Below are 21972 nucleotides of genomic sequence, written 5' to 3' on the forward strand. Positions count from 1 at the left end.
CAAGTCACTTCACCCTAGTTTCCACATCTATAAAAGAGGGTCTATAACAGCACCTGCTTCCCATGTTTGGTGTGAGGAGCAGATGAGACAGTCCTTGTAAAGTACTCAGCCGTGCCTGGAACACAGGAAGCTCCCCCTAAACGTTAGCTCTTAGTCTTACTGAGCCCATCCACCAGACGACGGGCATTCCCCAGGCACAGCTACACGCTCTCCATGTCTCCTGGTTTCCCTCGGGTCAGTCTCCTTGACGGAGGAACCAGACACAAAGGAGCACTGCCTTGCCCTGGCCGGCGCCCCCTTGACCTCTCCTGCTGCCCCGGGCCCACTCGTGTCCTACTCCTCCTGGAAACCCCAGGGGGCTGAGCCAGCGCTCCTGGCATCCAGCCCCAGCCCCTGGTTTCCCTCCTCAGAGCCGTGGCTTTCTTGCGTGTTTGCGTCACTTCCTGCGGGAAGATGCAGGCGCACAGAAAGCATTTCATTAGAGCCGCGGCCCGTGGTGACTGGCTGCTGGACTAGGAGAGACTGCGGGCTGCACTAGCCTCGTAGGAGTCCCAAGACCCCTCGAGGTCTGGGACCCCACGCCTGGTAACTCTTCGTGGGCTCTGGGGCTGTGAAGACCTCGCAGGAGGTAAGGGGAGGAGCGGAGGGGCGGGGCTCCTGGCAGGAAAGGAGGGGAGGGGCGGGGCAGGCAGGAAGGTAGGACCGTATTCCGGGCCGGGGCGGGGCCGACCTCCAGGCATGCCCAGAAGGCGCCTCATCCTCCAGACTACGATTCCCAGAAGGCCGTGCTCCCCTCGGGCATTTTTTTTCCAAGCTTAAGGGCGGGAGGATTAGACTTCCGTCTGACTATGACACTTCCGCTTCCTTTTCTCTCCGCCTTTTCCTTGCTTGCTGGTTCCCGCTTCACCTTCTCTATCCTGAGCTGAAGTGTGACGGGGTGAGCCGGGGCCGAGAGCGGGGCCAGGCCCAGGGGGAGCCGGCTGCGGGGTGCGGCGGGGTCGGAGCACCGGGGGCTGATTGGGGAGCACAAGGAGAACGGGAGGAGCGTCCGCCAGAGGAGGAAGGATGCCCCCGAGGGGCTCCCAGGTGTCTGGGGGCGGCCCGTGCGTGGGGTGAAAGCGGGGGTTGGAGGCCGCCCAGGCAGAGGCGGAGCCTGGGGGCGGATTCTAATCCTCCTTCAGTCACGCCCGCATCCCGTGACCCCGGGCAGGGCCTGCCCCTCCAGGCCTCAGGCCTTCCGCTCTGCCCGGAGTCCCGGGGAATGTGCTCCCCATGTGTGCCTGTCTGGTCCTCGGTTCGGACTTCCCGTGGCCTCATCTTCTCCTCCCAGCATCCTCCTGGGCAGCCCCTCCTCCGGGAAGCCTTCCCCGATGCTGCTGGGGCCCCGTGCCCTCCCCCTGCTGAAAGGGTCATCTGTCTGTCTTCCAGTTTGTCTCTAAAGAGATGCTGGCGCCAAGACAGCCCCCTAAATGACCGCTTCCTTCTGGCCCCCTCCCTGATCTCCCCTCAGTGCAGTAGTGGGAATGTCTAGTCTGAGCAGGGCAGACCCCCAGTGTGACCCCTCATTCTCCTGTTTCTCCTTTCCTTCCCAGCTCTACCTTCGGTGGCCTCTGCTCTGCCCCAGGAGGACAGCCTGGAGGAAGAGGGAATGGCTCCTGCCTTGACAGCCAGGCCCGGGAAGGTGAGTGCCACTTGCTGCTTCCCTGAGATAGTGTCTCAGGCCAGAGACTGTGAGGTGAGTTTCTTTATCCTGTGCTGTAACACTAGGAATTATGGGCATCAGAGAATCATATATTTATAGCTACAAGATACCACAGACACCAATTTATCCTCTCCACACACAAAAAAATAATTTTGAGTTCCAAATTCTTTCCCACTTTCCAGTCCTTCCCCAACCCATTGAGAAGGCAAACAACAGACCTTTATGACCATTATGCATGTGAAGTAATGCAAAACATTTCCATATTGGCCCTGGTCCAAAAAAAAGTGTAAAAAAATGAAAGTGACAAAGAATATGCTTCAGTTGTCCCTCAAAATTCATCAATTTTCTCTTCATTTTTTATAATTAGTCCTTTGGAATTTTCATGGATTACTATATTCATCAGAGTACTTAAGTCTTTCATTATTGCTACTGTGCCCTGTCTTCTCCTAGTTCTCACTTTTTATATTTATTGATTTTCTTTATAATTTATGGAATAAATAAAACAAGTATTTTCTTAACATAATATGATAAAAAAACAATAGTTGCATGTAAAATTACATATCTATTATCCATTACTTGGTATTCCTTTTAAATATATAACAAAGTTACCATGTAAATTTTTTTTCTTCTCTTTTTTCCTCTCCCCCCCACCATGGCTACCATGAGACACAAATAGGTGTATGGATGTATACGTGTGTCTGTATATATACGTGTATGTGTATGTGTGTGTGTGTATGTAAAATTATTCTATAATTACTTTTACTTATAAGTTTTTTCTCTGGATGCAGATACATCTTCATGTGTCCTTCATCGTTAATTTGGGTATTTATAGTAGTCAAAATAGCTTATTCACTCAAAGTTGTTCTTAAAACAATTATTACTGTTATTGTATACAATGTTTTCTTGATTCTACTCGTTTCACTTTAAATTGTTTTGTGCAAGTTTTTACATGTCTTTCTAATATCATTATGCTCATCATTTCTTATTCCATCACAATTATATACCACAACTTGTTCAGCCATTCCCCAATTGATGGGCATCCCTGCAATTTCCCATTCTCTGCTACCACAAAGAACTGCTGTAAGCATTTTAGAAGTTCTTTTCTTCTTTCCTTAGTCATCTTTGGAAATAGGCCTAGTATTGGTATTGCTGGATCAGAGGTATAGGTAGTTTAATAATCCTTTGGGCATAATTCCAGATTGCTCTGCAAAATAGTTGAATCAGTTGACAATTCAACCAACTATGAATTAGTGTCCCAATTTTTCCACATTCCCTCCAACATTTGTTGCTTTCCCCTTCATTCATTTTAGCCAATCTGATAAGTGTAAAATGATATCTCAAGGTTATTTTAATTTTCATTTCTCTAATCAGTTATGATTTAGAGCATTTTTTCATATAACTAAATTGTTTTGATTTCTTCGTGAGAAAACTGCTTGTTCATATCCTTTGACCGTTTATCAATTGAGGAACGATTTCTATTCTTATAGATTTGACTAAGTTCTTTATATATTTTAGATATAAGACCTTTATCTGAGAAACTGTCTATAAAAATTTTCCCCAATTTCTTGCTTTCCTTCTGATTTTGGCAATGTTTGTTCTATTTGTACAAAAACTATTTAATGTAATAGAGGAGCGTGGTGCCAAGATGGTGAAGTAAAGTCAGGGGCTCGCCTGAGCCCTCCTCCAGATCCCTCCAAAAACCTTTAAATAATGATTCTAAACAAATTCTAGAGCAGCAGAATCTACAGAAAGACAGTGAAATAATGTTCTAGCCCAAGACAAATTAGAAGGGCATCAGGAAAGATTTGTTGCAATAGGGCAAGAAAGCAATACAGTCCAGTGTCGGTTGTGCCAGTGCAGACAGGTTCCAGCCAACCAGGAGCAGGCCTTGGGAGCCACAGAATCAGTAGCAGCAGTGACTGCTTCAGGAGTTCTCAGCCCACAGAGGGTAAGGGGTTTGAACAGCTAGTCAGAAGGAGATTACAGGGGTCTCTTTGCTAGCAGTGAGGCAGGATTCCTTTGGTTTGCCCATACTCAGATCTGGGTTGCAGTCCTTGGTGGTAGTCCAAGGGCAAGGAGGAGCCCTAGCACACCAGAGCTTACAGCCACAATGGAACTAGAACCCTTTTCATAGTTTCAGGACAAAAATGAGTGCTTGTGGCCACTCACAGACCAGAGCACAGGCCAGGAGAGTAGTAAACACACCTGTCCTTAGATCATACCACCTTGGAAGAACTGAAAACTTACGGGTCCCTAGAAATATAAACAGCTGCACAAAACCCCTGAAGCTTCGTATAGTGCGCCCTCCTTACCGGAAACGGAGCCCCACTTTAACAAAGATTAAAAAGTCAAGTAATAGACTGGGGAAATGTGCAAACAACAGAAAAAAAAAATTCTGACCATAGTAAATTTCTGTGGTGATAAGGAGTGTCAAAACACACACTCAGAAGAAGATAACAAAGTCAAAGCTCCTACATCTGAAGTCTACAAGAAAAATGTGAATTGGTCTCAGGCAATGAAAGAGCTCAAAAAGAATTTTGAAAAGCAAGTGAGAGAAGTAGAGGAAACATTGGGAAGAGAAATGAGAGTGATGCAAGAAAATCATGAAAAATGAGTCAACAGCTTGGTAAAGGAGAACAAAAAAAATACTGAAGAAAATAACACCTTGAAAAGGCAGATTAGGCCAAATGGAAAAAGAGGCATGACAATTCACTGAAGCAAAGAACTCATTAAAAAGTAGAATTGCCCAAGTGGAAAAGGAGGTACAAAAGTTCACTGAAGAAAATAATTCCTTAAAAACTAGAATTGAGCAAATGGAAACTAAAGTCTTTATGAGAAATCAAGAAACAATAAAACAAAACCAAAAGAATGAAAAAATAGGAGGCAGTGTGAAATATCTCACTGTAAAAACAACTGACCTAGAAAACAGATCCACTAGAGATAATTTTAAAATTATTGGACTGCCTGAAGGCCATGATCTAAAAAGCCTAGACATCATCTTTCAAGAAATTATCAAGGAAAACTGCCTTTTTTTTCCTAGAAAGAGCGTAAACTAGAAATTGAAAGAAACCAGCAATCACTTCCTGAAAGAGATCCTAAAATGAAAACTCCTAGGAATATTATAGCCAAGTTCTAGAGCTCAGTCAAATCAATGAGAAAATATTGTAAGCAGCCAAAAAGAAACAATTTAGTATCGTAGAGTTACAGTCACAATAAGACAAGATTTATCAGCATCTACATTAAAGGATCAGATGGCTTAGAATATGATATTCCAGAGGGCAAACTAGCTGGGATTAAAACCAAGAATCACTTATCCAGCAAAAGTGTGTATAATCTTCAGGGAAAAAAATGGTCATTTAGTGAAATAGAGGACTTTAAAGCATTCTTGATGAAAAGACCAGAGCTGAATAGAAAATTTGACTTTCAAATGTAGACTCAAGAAAAGTATAAAAAGGTTAAAAGGAAAGGGAAATCATAAGGGACTTAATAAAGCCAAACTGTTTACACTCCTGTGTGGGAAGATGATACTTGTAACTCATAAGAACATTCTCATTATTAGTGCAATTAGAAGGAGTATATTTAAATGGGGGGCACAGGTGTGAGTTGAATATGAAGGGATGATATCTAAAAAAAAATAAAATTAAAGGGTGAGAAAGTAATATACTGGGAGAAAGGGTTATGGGGAGATAGAATGGGGTAAATTATATAAAAGAGGCAAGAGAAAGCTTTCATAGTAGAGGGGAAGTGGAGGCGTGTGTGTGAACCTTACTCTCATCAGAATTGGCTCAAAGAGGGAATGACATACACAATTGGGTGTAGAAATCTCACTCTACAGGAAAGTAGGAAGGGAAGAGGATAAGAGAAGGGGGAGCATAATAGAAAGGAGGACAGTTTGGGGAATGGGGTTGTCAGAAGAAAAGCACTTTTGAGGAGGGATGGGTGAAAGGAGAGAGAATAGAATAAACTGGGGGGAATAGGATGGAGGGAAATACATTTAGCAATAGTAACTGAAAAAATTTTTGAAGCAAATTTCTTTCATTAAAGGCCTTATTTATTTATTTATTTATTTATTTTGGTAAGGCAATTGGGGTTAAGTGACTTGCCCAAGGTCACACAGCTAGTACATGTCAAGTGTTTGGTGTGAGGCTGGATTTAAACTCAGGTCCTCCTGACTTCAGGGCCAGTGCTCTATCCACTGCGCCACCTAGCTGCCCTTCATTAAAGGCCTTATTTCTCAAACTGAGTCAAATTTATGAAAATAAGAGTCACTCCCCAGCTTATAAATGATCAAAAGATATGAAGTTTTCAAATGAAGTAATAATATCTACCTATAATCTATCTATAGACTTATTTTTTAAAAATTCACTATTGATTGGAGAAATGCAAATTGAAACAACTTTGAGGTACTGCCTCATCCCAAGTAGATTAGCTAATGGGACAGAAAAAGAAAATGAGAAATGTTGGAGGGGATGTGGGAAAAGTGGCATGTTAATGCTTTGTTGGTGTTTTGAACTGACTGCACCATTCTGCAGAGCAGTTTGGAACTATCCCAAAGAGATATAAAACCATGCATACCCTTTGACCTGGAAATACTGCTACTAGGTCTGTATCCCAACAGAGATAAAAAACAAAAAGGAAAAGGACCTATATGGACAAAAATATTTTATGGTAGCTCTTTTCTGGTGGCAGAGAGTTGTAAATTGAGGGGATGCACATCATTTGGGCAATGGCTAAACAAATTTTGTGATATGTAATAGGAGATTATGATAGAATACTATCGTGCTATAAGAAATGATGAGCAGGATGCTCTCGGGAAAACCGGAAAGACTTACATGAGCTGATACAGAGTGAAATGTACTGTGTACAAACTGACAGCAATATTGTAAGATAATCAGCCATGAATGACTTAGTCATTCTCAGCAATACAATGATCCAAGATAACTCTGAAGGACTTAGGATGAAAAATGCTACCCATCTCCAGAGAGAGAACTGATGGTGTCTGAATGTGAATTGAAGCATTTTTTTTTACTTTATTTTTCTTTTCTTTTTCCTCTTTTTGTCTGTTCTTTCACAATATGACGGATTGCATGAGCTTATTTTATATCCTCTAATTGATGAAGTTCTTTATTGTTTCAGCTAGTTTTTCAGTTCTCTAGACTTCTCATCCTCTACAGTGATGGTTGTTTTCTTTTTTACTTGTTATTGTTATTCCTTCATTTTCCATTTTTAGATCAAGATTGAATAAAAGTTGATAATGACCACCCTTGCTTCACCCAGATGTTCTTGGGAAGGTTTCTAGTTTATCCTCATTACAGATCATGCTTGTTTTTTATTTTAGATAAATGCTATTTGTCATTTTAAGAAAAGTTACATTTATTCCTATGTTTTCTGGTGTTTTTAATGGGAATGGGTATTGTATTTTGTCAAAAGCTTTTTCTGCATTTATTGATTTCAACATATGACTTTTGTTAATTTGGGTACTGACATTATCAATTATGCTTATAGTTTTCCTGATGTTAAATAAGCCCTGCATTCCTTGTGTAAGTACAGTCTGGTTATAGTATATGATCTATATGCTGTGTTGCTGTAATCTCCTACTAGTACTTTGTTTAAAATTTTTGCCTCAGTCTTCATTAGGGAAATTGGTTTGTTGCTTTCGTTCTCTGTTTTTGCTCTCCTTGGTTTAGTTAGCAAAGTCATAAAGTCATATTTGGGTCATAGAAGGAATTTGATAGGAGTCCTTCTTTACCCAATTTTTCAGATAGTTTATATAGTATTGGAATTAATTGTTCTTTGGAAGTTTGGTAGAATTCACTTGAAAAGCAATTTGGTCCTGGGGATTTTTTCTTAGGTGTTTCTTTATGGATTAGTCAGTTCTATTTTCTAAGATAGGGTTATTTAAGTATTCTATTTCTTTTGTTAATTTGGGCAGGTTTTTGTTTTTGTTTTTTTTGGTAAAAATTCATACATTGTACTTAGAGCATCCTTTTTATTGGCATATATTTGGGCAAAGTAGCTCGTAATAATTGCTTTAATTTCATCTTTATTAATGATGTATTCAGTCTTTTCATTTTGATATCGGTGACTTGCTTTTTTTTTCCTTTTTAAATGCAAACAACTGTTTTATCTACTTTATTGGTTTTTCATTAAACCAATTTTTATTAACTAGTTCAGTGGCTTTTATACTTTCAATTTTGTTAATTTCTCCTTTTGTTTTCAAGACTTCTGTTTTTATGTTTAAGGGTGGTTTTTAATTGGTTGTTTTTTCAGTTTTTGGTTTTTTTTAGTTACACACTCAATTTATTGATTTCCTCTTTCTCTCTTTCATTGGTGCAAGAGTTTACAGATATACATCTTTCTATAAATACTGCTTTGGCCGCATCCTACAAATTTTGGCATGTTGTCTCATTGTTACTGTTATTAACAAAAGTATGGATTATATGATTTGTTCTATGACCCCCACGTTCTTTGGGCTTAGGTTATTTAATTTTCAATTAATTTTAATCTGTGCTTCAAAGGCCCTGTATTGAATGTGATTTTCAATGTATTATGGTTGGTAAAGTATGCACTTATTATTTCTGCTTCACCATGTTTGTGAGGTTTTTGTGCACTAACATATCACGAATTTTTGTGAAGGTGCCATGCACAGTGGAGAAAAGGGTATATTCCTTTCTGTTCCCATTTAGTTTTCTTCAGAGGTCTATCTGTCATAGCTTATTTTTCTAAAAGTTATTCATCTCCTTAACTTCTTTCTTAACTATTTTATGGTTAGATTTATCTAGTTCTGAGAAGGGAAAGTTGAGGTCCCTTACTGGTATAGTTTGGCTGTCCAATTCTTCTTGTAACTCATTTTACTTTTGCTTTAAAGTTTTGGATGCCATGCCATTTGCTGCATATATTTTTAGTACTTTACGACTTCGTTGTCTATGGTACCTTTTAACAAGATGTATCCCTGTATCTCCTTTAATTAGATCTATTTTTGCTTTTGCATTGTCTCAGATCATGATTGCTACACCTCCCTTTTTTATTTCAGCTGAAGCATAACAACTTCTGCTCCTGTCCCTTATTTTAACTCTGTCTGTAATTTTCTTTTTTCAGATATGTTTTTTGTGAAGAACATATTGTTGGATTCTGGTTTCTGATTCATTCTGCTTTCCACTTCCGTTTTATATGTCAATTCATTCTATTTATGTTTACATTTATGATTACTGTGTTGATTTCTCCATCTTACTTTCTTCTGATTGTCCTTCTCTGTTTTCTTTTTTAACCCTGTTCCTCAGAAGATTTTTTTTCTTTTTTCTTTTCTTTCTTTTTCTTTGCTTCTTACTACTGAATAGTCTGTCTCTGGCTGCTTGTGTTATTCTCTGTCTGACCTGGGAGATCAGGCATTTGGCTATAGGATTCCTGAGAGTTTTTATTGTGGCAACACTTTCTGGAGGTGATTGGTAGATTCTTTCCCTTCCTACTTTGCTGTCTTATTCCAAGATATCTGGTCAGTTTTTCTTAATGATTTCTTAAAATATAACATCTAGGCTCTATTTTTGATCATGACTTTCAGGTAGTCCAATCATTCTTAAATTATCTTGCCTCCATCTGCTTTCCAGGTCACTTTCCTGATGAGATATTTCACATTTTCTTCCATTCTTTCTTCAGTCTTTTGACTTTATTATTTCTTGATATCTCATGGAGTTATTTGCTTCCACTTGGTCAATTTTAATTTTTAATCAGTTCTTTTCTTCACTTGGGTTTTGTCCCTCTTTTACCACTTGGCCAATTCTGATTTTTAATGAATTATTTTCTTCATTTTATTTTTGTGTTTCTTTTACCAAGCTGTAATTCTGTTTTCATAATTTTCATGTATTGCCCTCATTTCTTTCCCCAGTTTTTTCTCTGCTAGTCATATTTGATTAAAAAAATTTCTTGCTCATTTGAAAACATTTTCTTTAGCTTTTTTTGGGGTAATTCTTGTTGGGCTTCTGTCTAAATTACATGTTTCTTTGATGTTTGGTTGTAGATGCTTTCTTGTTTACTTCTAATAAATTCCACATGTGACTTTCAAAGCTGTCCTCTTTTCTTTTTGAACTTCCTTCTGTTCTCTTTCTGACAACATTATATCTAGTTCTCTGCCTCTTAAATCCTACCCTCCCTTTGTACCTCCAGTAAAGAAAGAAAAACACAATGCATTTATAGCCAGTAAGCATAGTCATATAAAATAAATTCACAAATTTGTCTCCACTTTTCTGTCAGAAGATGGGTAGCATGTTTCATCATCAGTTTTCTAGAGTGATGACTGATCATTGAATGGTATTGTCATTTGTAAATTGTTTTCATAGTTCTACTATTTTCCTCCTTCATTGCTTTATATAAGTCTTCCTATTTTCTTTGAAACTGCTCTTTTCATAATTTCTTTTGGCACAATAATATTCTTTTTGATGAAATGATCAGATGTTCTCAGTTGATGGGTATCCCTTTACTGTAACAGAAAGAATCGTTAGAAACATTCTTGTCCTTTTGAGTCCTTTTCCATTTTTTGTTTTTGATCTCTTTGGGAGTATAGACGTAGTTGTTGCTTTGGCTAGGTCAAAGAATATACACCCTTGAGTAGTTTTCTGCCATCATTCTGAATTGCTTCCTATAGTGGCTCTGCTAATTTTCAGCTTTACCAGCATGAGTGCCTTATGCACTTACCGATAAAAGAGAAGAAAACAACCACATCAATTAATTGGACATGAAATTCAGAAGATCAATAGTCAGCAGACATTTATGAAGCTCTATTATATGCCATGGCATATAATATAATACATAATAATAATAACAAGGTATCAAGTTCAACTACTACATTGATGGTAAATTCTTCAACTTGAAAGGGCTGCAAGTCAAGACCAAAGTGGAGGGAATGTTGGTGCATGATTTTCTGTTTGCAGAGTATTGTGCTCTCAATGTAGCCTTTGAAGATGAGATGCAGCAAAGTATGGATTGATTCTCTGCTGCTTGTGTTAATTTTGGTCTAACAATTAATACCAAAAACACAGGTGTTCCATCAGCCAGCACCACACCATGCATATGTGGAACCTTCATTACAGCAAATGGAGAAGTTTTGAATGCTGTGGATAAATTCACTTACCTTGGCAGTATGCTTTCTAGGGATGTACATGTTGATAAAGAGATTGATGCATGCATTGTCAGAGCTAGCTCAGTGTTTGGAGGTTCTAAAGGAAAGTATGGCAGAAAAGAGGTAATAGATTACCAGACTGAAGGTTGGCACAGCTGTTGCGCTGACCTCATTGTATGTCTGTGAAACCTCGGCAGTATGCTAATACCATGCCAGGAAACTGATTTGCTTCCATTTGAATTGCGTTAGGAAGATTCTGAAGATCATTTGGCAGGATGAGATATATGAAACACTGAAGTCCTTTCTCGAACTAAACTGTTAAGCATTCAAACTTTACCGCAGAGAGCATAACTCTGATGGACTGGCTATGTTGTTTGTATGCCAAACGTATGCTTGCCAAAAAGACTTTTATGAAGAACTCACACAGGGCAGTTGCTCACCTTGTCAGAAGAAGCAATACAAGGACACTCTCAAGGTCTCTCTCTTAAGAACTTTGGGGGGCAGCTAGGTGGCACAGTGGATAGAGCACCAGCCCTGGATTCAGGAGGATGTGAGTTCAAATCCAGCCTCAGACACATAACACTTACTAGCTGTGTGACCCTGGGCAAGTCACTTAACCCCATTTTCTAGCCAAAAAAAAAAAAAAGCACAGCTAGGTGGCTCAGTGGATAGAGCACTGGCCCTGAAGTCAGGAGGACCTGAGTTCAAATCCAGCTTCAGACCAAACACTTGACACGTACTAGCTGTGTGACCCTGGGCAAGTCACTGAACCCCAACTGCCTAATCAAAAGAAAAAAAAGGACTTTGGAATTGATTATGTGACATGAAAGACTCTGGCGCTGCCCAGCATAGCATGCCCTCATCAGAGAAGGTTCTGTGCTCCATGAGCAAAGCAGAATTGAAGTAGCTCAAAAGAAATGTGAGATGTGCAAATTTAGAGAATCTACCTCAAATGTTCACATGAACTATTTTTTTGTCAGTCAGACATAGTTCAGGATCTTTTTCTTTTCTTTTTTTTGTTTTGTTTTTGTTTTTTGTTAGGCAGTGGGGTTAAGTGACTTGCCCAGGGTCACACAGCTAGTAAATGTTATGTGTCTGAGGCTGATTTTGAACTCAGGTCCTCCTGAATCCAGGGCCAGTGCTCTATCCACTGCGCCGCCTAGCTGCCCCTCTTTTTTAAAATTATATATTTGTAGTTTTTTTGTATTATCTTCTGTTGGGTCTTCTTATTTTACACTGTCAGTTAATGCATGTCTTCTAGTGATTCTCAGATTTCCTCCCTTTTGTCATTTTTAACTACATAAATGACACTGTTATTCATATGCCATTTTTTTCTAGTTATTCTTTATTGGTGAGAATTCATGTTTCTTTGTTGCCCCAAAGAGTGCTCTTATGAATGTTTTTGTATAAAAATTCAGTTGTGGCCTTGGTCTACTTATCTGGAAAAGGAATGGCAACATGGTACAGTGAGAATAGCCCTGGATTTGAAGCCAGGGGGACTTGCGCTCAAAGTGTAGAGCCACCATTTACTCCCATTTTGACCTTAAGCAAGTCACTTTCCCTCTCTGGGCCTCACTTCCCTAATTTGTAAAATGAGAAAACTGGATTCTAATGTCTCTTCCAGCTTGAAATATATGAATTGGAAAATAATAGTCCTTTAACACCCTTTTTGGCAGCAAAAAATTGTTCACGTGCTGTTATAGACAGGAGATTGTAGTTCCCCATTCTTGTCCTTGCTCTCAGGGTCCTAGGAGCATTGACATAATCGTGTTCATTTCAGAGTACCACATTTCAGAAAGCACAGTGATTGGATGTAAAGAGGAAGGGAACTGTCTCACTTGTGAAGGGATCAGGCTGATTGGTTAAAGGGACTGGGCCTGTTTAGCCTGGAAGAGAAGACTTAGGACATCATGATAGCTATCTTCAGCTATTTAGTTTTCATTGTTTATTTTAGCAAGTAGAAATAGATTAGCCATATTACTCCTTCAGCTTAGAAGATAGAAGTAGGAGCCATGGGTACACAGTGCAAAAAAAAAAAAAAGGCAGAAAAACCTGACACATTTAAAATTGATGTCATTGGAACTGTTTATAACAATAAACATTTATTAAGTGCCTGCAAAGTGGCAGGCACTGTGCTAAGTGCTAAAGATACAAAACATGGCAATAATAGCTCCTCCCCTTAAGGAGCTTACAAACTAATCAGAGAAGAATACTTTTGAAAAAACTTTTAATCATCTAATTTTAATTTCTAGAATAAAACAAGCATTTCCAGTACATAGTATGATAAAAAAAAAAAAAGATGATTGCATATGTCAACCTGAAAGTTGGTTAAAGAGACAACAAGCTAGGTGATAAATAAATTCATATTGTTTTATTCCCTTAAGTTAGCAGCATGTAACATGTTACATGGAGACAGAGGTTTAACTCTGACTGAATCAAGCAATTTTTGGAGGACATTTAAACCCTGACTCAAGATGTTTGTGTTACTCAGTTTATGATCTCCATTTGTTTCACCAGAGTATGAGAAAGGAAATTTAAATAAGATAGGCAAATGTCAGATCCAGGGTATCTGTCTTTCCTTTACCACCATCAAGGTAGTGTCTGGGTTAAAGGCCCCTTAGTGGTCATAAACATAAAAATGCTCTTGGTCAGCTTTAGCTGTTAACATAGGAAGGGGCATTCTTGGCTCACTCAGAAAGAAAAGATTAATTCAGGTTTTTGGCCCTTATTGGGGCTCAGTTGATCTTAAAAGATTATCACATATGAAACTGCAAATCTGTTATCTACAGCTTGCTATTCCTTTTAAATATATAATAAAATTATCATGTAAATTTCTTCTCCCTTCTCCCCTCAACCATAGAGGTGGCTACCATTAGATACAATTGTCTGTCTGTCTGACAGTGTGTGTGTGTGTGTGTGTGTGTGTGTGTGTGTGTGTGTGTGTGTGTGTAAAATCATTTTATACATACTTCTATTTATCATTTCTTTCTGGGAGAGGAATTCTTAAGTACCTGCTGACGGGGTTATGCGCCCATCATTCAGTTTCAGAAGCTGAGACCTTTGCCCCTTTTCTCCAAAAGGAATTTGGCTCCCTTTTGTTTACAGACCCCAGAAGACCCTTAAACTTTTAGATTCCTTACAGACTCCCCTTATCTCCCTTCCAAAGCCTTAGCCTCGCCTTTTGATCTTATTCAGTTGCACCTTTCCTCCCTAGCCCTAAAAAGAATCTGGCTCCCTTTGTCTGAACACCATTAAACTTTTAAGTTCCTTATCTACCTTCTTTATCTCCCTTTGAAATCAAACTTCTACCTTACAGTTCCCTTCATTATCTATTCCCATTGTCTATTCAGTCTCTCAGACCTTCCAAATGGAATTCACACCTAGACCCTTTTCCCAATCACGCCCCCCTTCCTCTGGCCACCCAAAGTTACTTTAGTGTATAAAAGATCCACCTTGGCCCCCATTCAGATGCTGACAATTTCTCATGCCCAAAAGGCTGAGACTCTCATGCCCACTCGTCCCTACGGGCGTTACTAATCTTCGGGTTCCTTGGGAGTCTGGCCTATATGTTTTATCTCTAATAAACTTTTTCTCTGGCTGGAAGAAGATTTGAGTTGAATTCTTTCAGGCAGGTCCTGGAGCCGCAATCTTGGGATCCGTTTGAGCACCCCAAAACCTCTAGACCTCTTCACCTGCTGTATACCAGACACTGTACTGGGATACAAACAAATAAATGAAACAATCCCTTGTGACAAGTGAAAGGTGAAATGACTGAGGAAACAAAGGTTCAATCTTTGGAGCATATCAGTTTATTGAGCAGTGCGTGGCAATTGCACAACAAACTGGGACTAGGCCCCTTCCTCAACTTAGGGTTGGATGCCGAATACAGGGAGAGTTGTACTTTTATACATTAAAAACAGTCAAACAAGACCAATTAGTTATAATCAAATAATACAGTATTCGGTAGTCTGATTTCTTATTGGAGGAAAGATTGGGGACTTTCCATGTTGGGAAGGGGATGGGGGAATTTTCCAGATTCACTTCCCTAGATTCAGAATACGAAGTGTCGCGTTCCCCCCAAGTGTCTGTATACAATCAAAGGAACATGGAAACAATAACTAATCATTCAGTATGGAGTCAGTTTTCAGATCAGACAAATGGGTTGCTTGAGATGTAGAATTGTGAGAAAAACTCCATCAGTCTCTTTGGATCTGACTGGGTTTCTGGTCAGCATAACCTCGGTCCTTAGTTAAGGGTCTCTAAATAGCAGGTAGAGGTGGTCTAGTTTCCCAGCCACACAGGGCTAGATTCAAACAATGCAGTAAGGTTTTCTCCCAGTTCCCACAATTGAATAAATTTTTCACACGAGGCAGAAGTTGGACTGGATCCGTAATTGAATGGAAAGAGAACTGAGCTGCCTCCAGAATTGAATCATAAGATGGAATCCGTGTGGTTGACTCAGTTGCCTCTATTCCCTGTACCATTTGCCGTCCTCTTGCCCTCAATTCCCTCACCCTGCTGGCAAGCAGTTTACATTTGAACTTCATAGCAATTAGAGATATAGGTGAATAAGCACACATGTTTCTGGTGTTTCAGGAATCAGTGACATTCAAGGATGTGGCTGTGGAATTCACTCGGGAGGAGTGGGTACAACTGAACCCATTTCAGAAAAAGTTGTACAAGGATGTGATGCTGGAGAACTATAGGAACTTGGTCTTTTTGGTAAGAATAACTACCCCTTTGAAGTCTTAATATATACTGTGACAACTTTCAAGATTTTAACAGTTGTTTTTGGCATACAAAAGGAAACTATTTGTAATCCTTTTGTAGCCAGGGGACAGATTACTGATGCTACCTGTTTCTAGGGAAAAGGCCTATGCCTGGAAATTGATGTCTTGATTTGTTATCCTTGAGAATGTTTCTTCCCCTCTCTGTTACTTCAAATCCAAGATGTTCTTTTTAATCTCAATGTAGGTTTCATCATCATACACAGTGTTCCCATTTTCTAAACAGGGAGTGAGTCAATTGAACTAGTTTTTTCCTAAGCCCTACTCAGTAATCCCTTGTACCATAATATAGAATATCCTTCATTGGTGCTTTGTACTGTCCTTGAGGTCTTCCTGGCATACCTACTTTTTTCCCAAAGAGGGTTTGAACTCGTTTGGATTCTTTTGTTAAGTTTTATGGATGTTCTTTTTAAAAATGTAGTTTACCAACACACACACACACACACACACACACACACACACACACACACACTCTCACACTCACACTCACAAGAAAAGGAAAAAACACTACTTCTGGGGCAGCTAGATGGTGCAGTAGATAGAGCACCGGCCCTGAAGTCAGGAGGACCTGAGTTCAAATCCAGCCTCAGACCAGCTGTGTGACCCTGGACAAGTCACTTAACCCCAATTGCCTAAAAATAAAAATAAACAAACAAATAAAAAAACAATACTCACTTCAGCCAACCCATTGAGACCTGCATGGTTGAAAAAAAAAAATCTCAGACAAAATCAGCTAATATAGTACCCTTGGTGTTATAAGATGGAAGGAGTATTTCATTTATCTGTTCTATGATAGAACTCTGAGATGACTCCCTAGCACTTTTTCATTTTCATTGAACAGGATTTGCAGTTTCCAGACCAGATGTCATCTTCCAGTTGGAAAGAAAGAAAGCATCTTGGATGCCAGAGCCAGATATTCCAAGAAGCAGCTGTCCAGGTGACTACAAAAACCAAGCAGATGGGTCATTGCAAAACAGTGATCTGTTGGTCATTTTAGGTAAAAGCTTCTGTAAGATGTTGAAGAAAGTGGTCTATCAAAGCTTCTTAGGTCTGTTGAGAGGAGCTGTGACTTCAAAACTTCATTTTTTTTCTCAAGAAGATACTTTTTTTAATATGTCTCTTTACTGAATTGTACCTCCACTCTCAAAGAAAGTTGTTGCCTCAGTATAGGGTAGTTATTTCTCTTCTGTTCATTGAAGATTTTCTTAACTTAAGCAGGCATTCTCCTGCCTCACTTTTAAAAGAAGCATATTACTTAAGGTATTTAAGCTCTTTTTGCTTGTGAGTTCTCTTCTGATATTTTCTAATGTTTTGTTTTTATGATTTTATTGCTTTGCTGCTACTTTTTGAAGTATTTAATCCTAATTCCCCTTTCTTCAGTCTATCATGTTATGTGTCATCTAGTTTTTTTTATGCTTTGAAATTATATTTATAAAGGCACATTAATATGTTTCTATGACAGGACTTGTTTAGCCATAACCGCATCATTGGACCTATAGATTTTCATTATTTTGCTCTTTCATAAAGCATTTCGAAAATTTTGCTGACAGTGCTTTGTTTGTTTTCAATAACATATTGAGGATGCTGATGTAGTACTGGGACCATTGGGTGAAGGAATATGAACAGTTTTGTAGCTCTAGCTGAAATTCCTATCTTACTTTTCAGGAAAATGGTAGCAGCAGCAACTTTAAAAAGTAGCTATTTCAATGTAATTGCCAAAATTTATAATTTTAAAGTATTTTTGCTAATCTGAATTCTATTTATAGCTACCTCCAAATTGTTTTCATTTTTACTTCTTTGATTACCAGATTTTGAGTAATGTTTCAGGTAATTATTAATAATTTCTCTTGACAAAAACAAGTATGTTTTACTATTATAGATTTCAATTAGTTCCTTACAGAGTAGGCATGTTGAATTTTTAGAGGAAATTTATGGCAACAATTGTCACATTTTTACCCTCAGTTCTTCTTTATTCAGTTTACTTTGTGTATCTATTTCTCCACCTCACTCTAAACTCAATTCTCTATTTTTTTTCAGTTCAGTCTTTTCCCTTCCTATTTTCATCTCCGAGGATAAGGCTATATTTGCAAGTTCTCAAAGTTATCTGTTTTTTTCTGAATAATTTTATTCTATTCAAATGTCAGGCACTTACAGTAGAGTTAAGGGTTCATTCATCCCTCCTGGTAATTTCATCCTATGTCAGTTCAATTACATTCGTTACCTTTGAGTCATCATACTTTCACATAAGTTAAATTGATCCTTAGTGAAAGAGTAGTGAGAGTAGCATTCTCAAGTGGGAAGGCAAGAGAATAGCTCTAAAATCTTAAGTAACTAAAAACATTGGGAAAGGAGGAAAAAGGCAGGGTTAATCAACTCTTTACTCTTCCTTTCAGAGAGCAGAAAATTTACTGGACATAAACCTCTTGAATGTAATGAATGTGGGAAGACCTTCACTTGCAAGACAAATCTTACTCAACATCAGATAATTCATGTTGGAGAGGAACCTTATGAATGTAGTGAATGTGGAAAGGCCTTCAGGATTAAGAAACAACTTTCACTGCATCAGAGAATTCATACTGCAGAGAAAGCTTATGAATGCAGTGAATGTGGAAAGGCCTTCTGGAAGAAGTCACATCATACTAAACATCAGAGAATTCATACTGGAGAGAAACCTTATGAATGTAATAAATGTAGGAAGGCCTTCAGGATTAAGTCAGAGCTTACTGCGCATCAGAGAATTCATACTGGAGAGAAGCCTTATGAATGTAGTGAATGTGGAAAGGCTTTCAGGATTAAATCAGGGCTTACTGTGCATCAGAGAATTCATACAGGAGAGAAACCTTGTGAATGTAATGGATGTGGAAAGACCTTCAGGAATAAGGGAACTCATATTGTGCATCAGAGAATTCATACTGGAGAGAAACCTTATGAATATAGTGAATGTGGAAGTGCCTTCAAGAGTAAGTCAGGGTTTACAGTGCATCAGAGAATTCATACTGGAGAAAAACCTTATGAATGTAGGGAATGTGGAAAGGCCTTTAGGAGTAAGTCAGAGCTTACTATGCATCAGAGAATTCATACAGGAGAGAAACCTTATGAATGTAATGGATGTGGAAAGGCCTTCAGGAATAAGGGAACTCATACTGTGCATCAGAGAATTCATACTGGAGAAAAACCTTATGAATGTAGTGAATGTGGGAAGGCCTTCAAAAGTAAGTCAGGGCTTACTGTGCATCAGAGAATTCATACTGGAAAGAAACCTTATGAATGTAGTGAATGTGGAACGTCCTTTAGGATTAACATACAACTTATAGTGTACCAGAGAGTTCACACTGAAGAGAAATCTTGTGAGTGTGGGAAAGTCTTCATGTGTGAGTCAAAACTTACAGTGAATCAGAGAATTCATACTGGAGAGAAGCCTTATGAATGTAGTGAATATGGAAAGGCCTTTATGAGAAAGGTACATCATAATGTGAATCAGTAAATTAATACTGGTAACATTCGTTTTGAATGTAAGGAGTGTGGGAAGGCTTTCCCATACAACTCAGAATTTATTCAACATCAAATAATTCATACTGGAGAGAAACCTTATCAATGTACTGTATGTGAGTAGGACTTCTTTTTTTTTAAATTAATTTATTTTGATTTATCAACAATCACTTCCATAAGCTTTTGAGTTTTAAATTTTCCTCCCCTTCCCTCCTCACCTCCCTCCCCAAGAGAGCATGCAGTCTGATATAGGCTATACATATACATTCCTATCAAACATATTTTCACATTAGTCATGTTGTAAGGAAGAATTAGAACCAATAGGAGGAACTACCAGAAAAGAGGAAACAAAACACAACAGAAGAAGAAAAATAGCAAATACCATTCTTTGATGCATTCGAACTCCATAGTTCTTTCTTTGGATGTGGATAGCATTTTCCATCATGAGGCTTTTGGAGATATCTTAGATCCTTGTAGTGGGAAGGACTTCTTGAGGAAGGCACATCTTACTAGGCATCAGAGAACTTACACTAGAGAAAAAAACTGATATGATTGTGCTTACTTAAGCACAGCAGAAGGAGGTGAGAAATAAGTACAGCATCCTTATTGCTCAGAACATGTCCAGTAACCATGGGTCACACTGTGTATCCTGAGTGGGGAGAAATACCTCCTTATTTCCCTCAATCCTTCTGTGTCCTGCTAGATAGTAGAGGAAGAAGAAATTGTACAGGGTATCAGCAAGAGGAGTTAGGGAGATGTATGAGTCCTTGTTCCCATGGGCAGATGGGCAGAGAATGTGGCACAGATGATTTATCATGATGATAATGGGAGACAGTGCTAAACTGACATAGTAAGGGAACTGGAGAGAGTGGGAGAAATGTTTGTGCAATACAGCTCCTTTGACATAGACCTGCATTGATGCACCACTCCCTCTGTTCATATGGACTATTTGTGTCTGACCTGTTGTAGAGCCTTTTGAGCTCATATTGGTCTGATCAGCCGCTGTTGGGCACACTGTACTTTGACCCTGACTTGGTGATGTCCTTTTGGTCCTCTTTGAGCACAAAGGACAACCACCACTACACTGATGCTATCCTGAGGTTAAGGGGCTGTTATATTGTATGTAGTATAAGATGTTGGCCTATGCTTAGTTTCCACCACAAGATTTTCCAGTTTTCCCAGAAGTTTTTGTCAAAGAGTGAGTTCTTTTTTTTTAATTTTTTTATTTTTTATTAGTTTGTTTTGATTTATCGACAATCATTTCCATAAGCTTTTGAGTTTTACATTTTTCTCCCCGTCCCTCCCACAGTGTGCAATCTGATATAGGCTATACATATACATTCCTATTAAACATATTTTCACATTAATTATGTTGTAAGGAAGAATTAGAACCAATAGAAGAAACCACAAGAAAGAGGAAACAAAACAAAACAGAAGGAAAAAAAGCGTATTAGTATTACTTGAAACAATTAGCAACTTTAGCAAAGTTGCAGGCTATAAAATAAACCCACATAAATCATCAGTATTGCTATATATTACCAACAAAGCCCAACAACAAAAGATAGAGAAATTCCATTTAAAGTTAATGTAGACATTACAAAATATTAGGAGTCTACCTACTGAAACAAACCCAGGAGCTGTATGAACACAATTACAAAACACTTTTCACACAAATAAAGTCAGATCTAAGTAATTGGAAAAGCATCAGTTGCTCATGGGTAGACTGAGCTCATGTAATAAAAATGACAGTTGTACCTAAACTAATTTACTTATTCAGTGCCGTACCAATCAAACTACCAAAAAATTATTTTCTAGAGCTAGAAAAAATAATAAAATTCATTTGGAATAACAAAAGGTCCAGAATATCAAGGGAAGTAATGAAAAGAAATGTCAAGGAAGGTGGCCTAGCTGTTCCAGATCTTAAATTGTATTGTAAAGCAGCAATCATCAGAACTATTTGGTATTGGCTAAGAAATTGGTGGATCAGTGGAATAGGTTTGGTATGCAAGACACAGTAGTCAGTGACTATAGTACTCTACCAAAAAGTGAGTTCTTATCCCAGAAGCTGGAGTCTTCGGGTTTATCATAGTAATACTATAGTCAATGATTACCATGTCTTGTGTACCTTGGGTTTTACATACCCTGCCTCCTTCTTATACTGTCACTTATAGGAAATAGGTATTTCTCTTTCCTCAAATATGGAAGGAAGGGATAGAGAAAATCCCACAGCATCAAGGCCATTAATGTTTTTAAACCATCACTTCTAATTAACACAATGACAGTGTGCTCCATACCTGGAACAAGCATGCCAAAGTAGAGCCAAAACCAGTGTCCACCAGGGCCCTAAAAAACCTTCCTGTGAACAAGCCCAGAAGCAAGGCTTCTGTCACAGATGGCGGGGTGAAGGGCAGGAGATGGGTTAGCTGAGCCTCACTGCTTAGGCAGCCAGGAAGGGTTTGTTTAGCATTAGAGCCCTGTGGGAGGGGCGCAGTTACTATGCTGACTGTTAGTCTGCAGAGTCATCAGACTCCACAGGACTGAGAATAAGGGTGTAGTCAGTGTAACAACTGCCACTGAGCATGGCTGGGACCCCAGAGTACCTTATTGTATTTGTAATAGAGCCCAGGTGGCCATCCTGGCTTCTTTTGGTACCAGTTTAGATAGTTACCAGTGCTTGAACTGACCTTATACCCGATGGTGACTTTCTCCTAGGGTCATTGCCAAGGAGGCCGGAGACTGAGTCAGCACATCCCCCGCCCCCCTCCCCGCCCCTGCCCGGTGAACTGAGATCTCCAAGAAGTAATCAAAATATAGGGAAGTCAGTTGAACCTTAGAATGTACAACCAGCTCTTATATTCCTAAAATGACACAATGCTAGCTAA

General features: G+C 39.0%; 1 pseudogene; it reads left to right on the forward strand.

Annotated features, from left to right (window-relative positions):
- The first annotated feature begins 1253 nt into the window (after positions 1-1253).
- LOC114042500 lies at positions 1254-20095 on the forward strand (annotated as a pseudogene).
- The last annotated feature ends 1877 nt before the right edge of the window (positions 20096-21972 follow it).

Source organism: Vombatus ursinus, unplaced genomic scaffold, assembly GCF_900497805.2.
Source record: "Vombatus ursinus unplaced genomic scaffold, bare-nosed wombat genome assembly UNPS02014489.1, whole genome shotgun sequence".
Lineage (NCBI taxonomy): Eukaryota > Metazoa > Chordata > Mammalia > Diprotodontia > Vombatidae > Vombatus > Vombatus ursinus.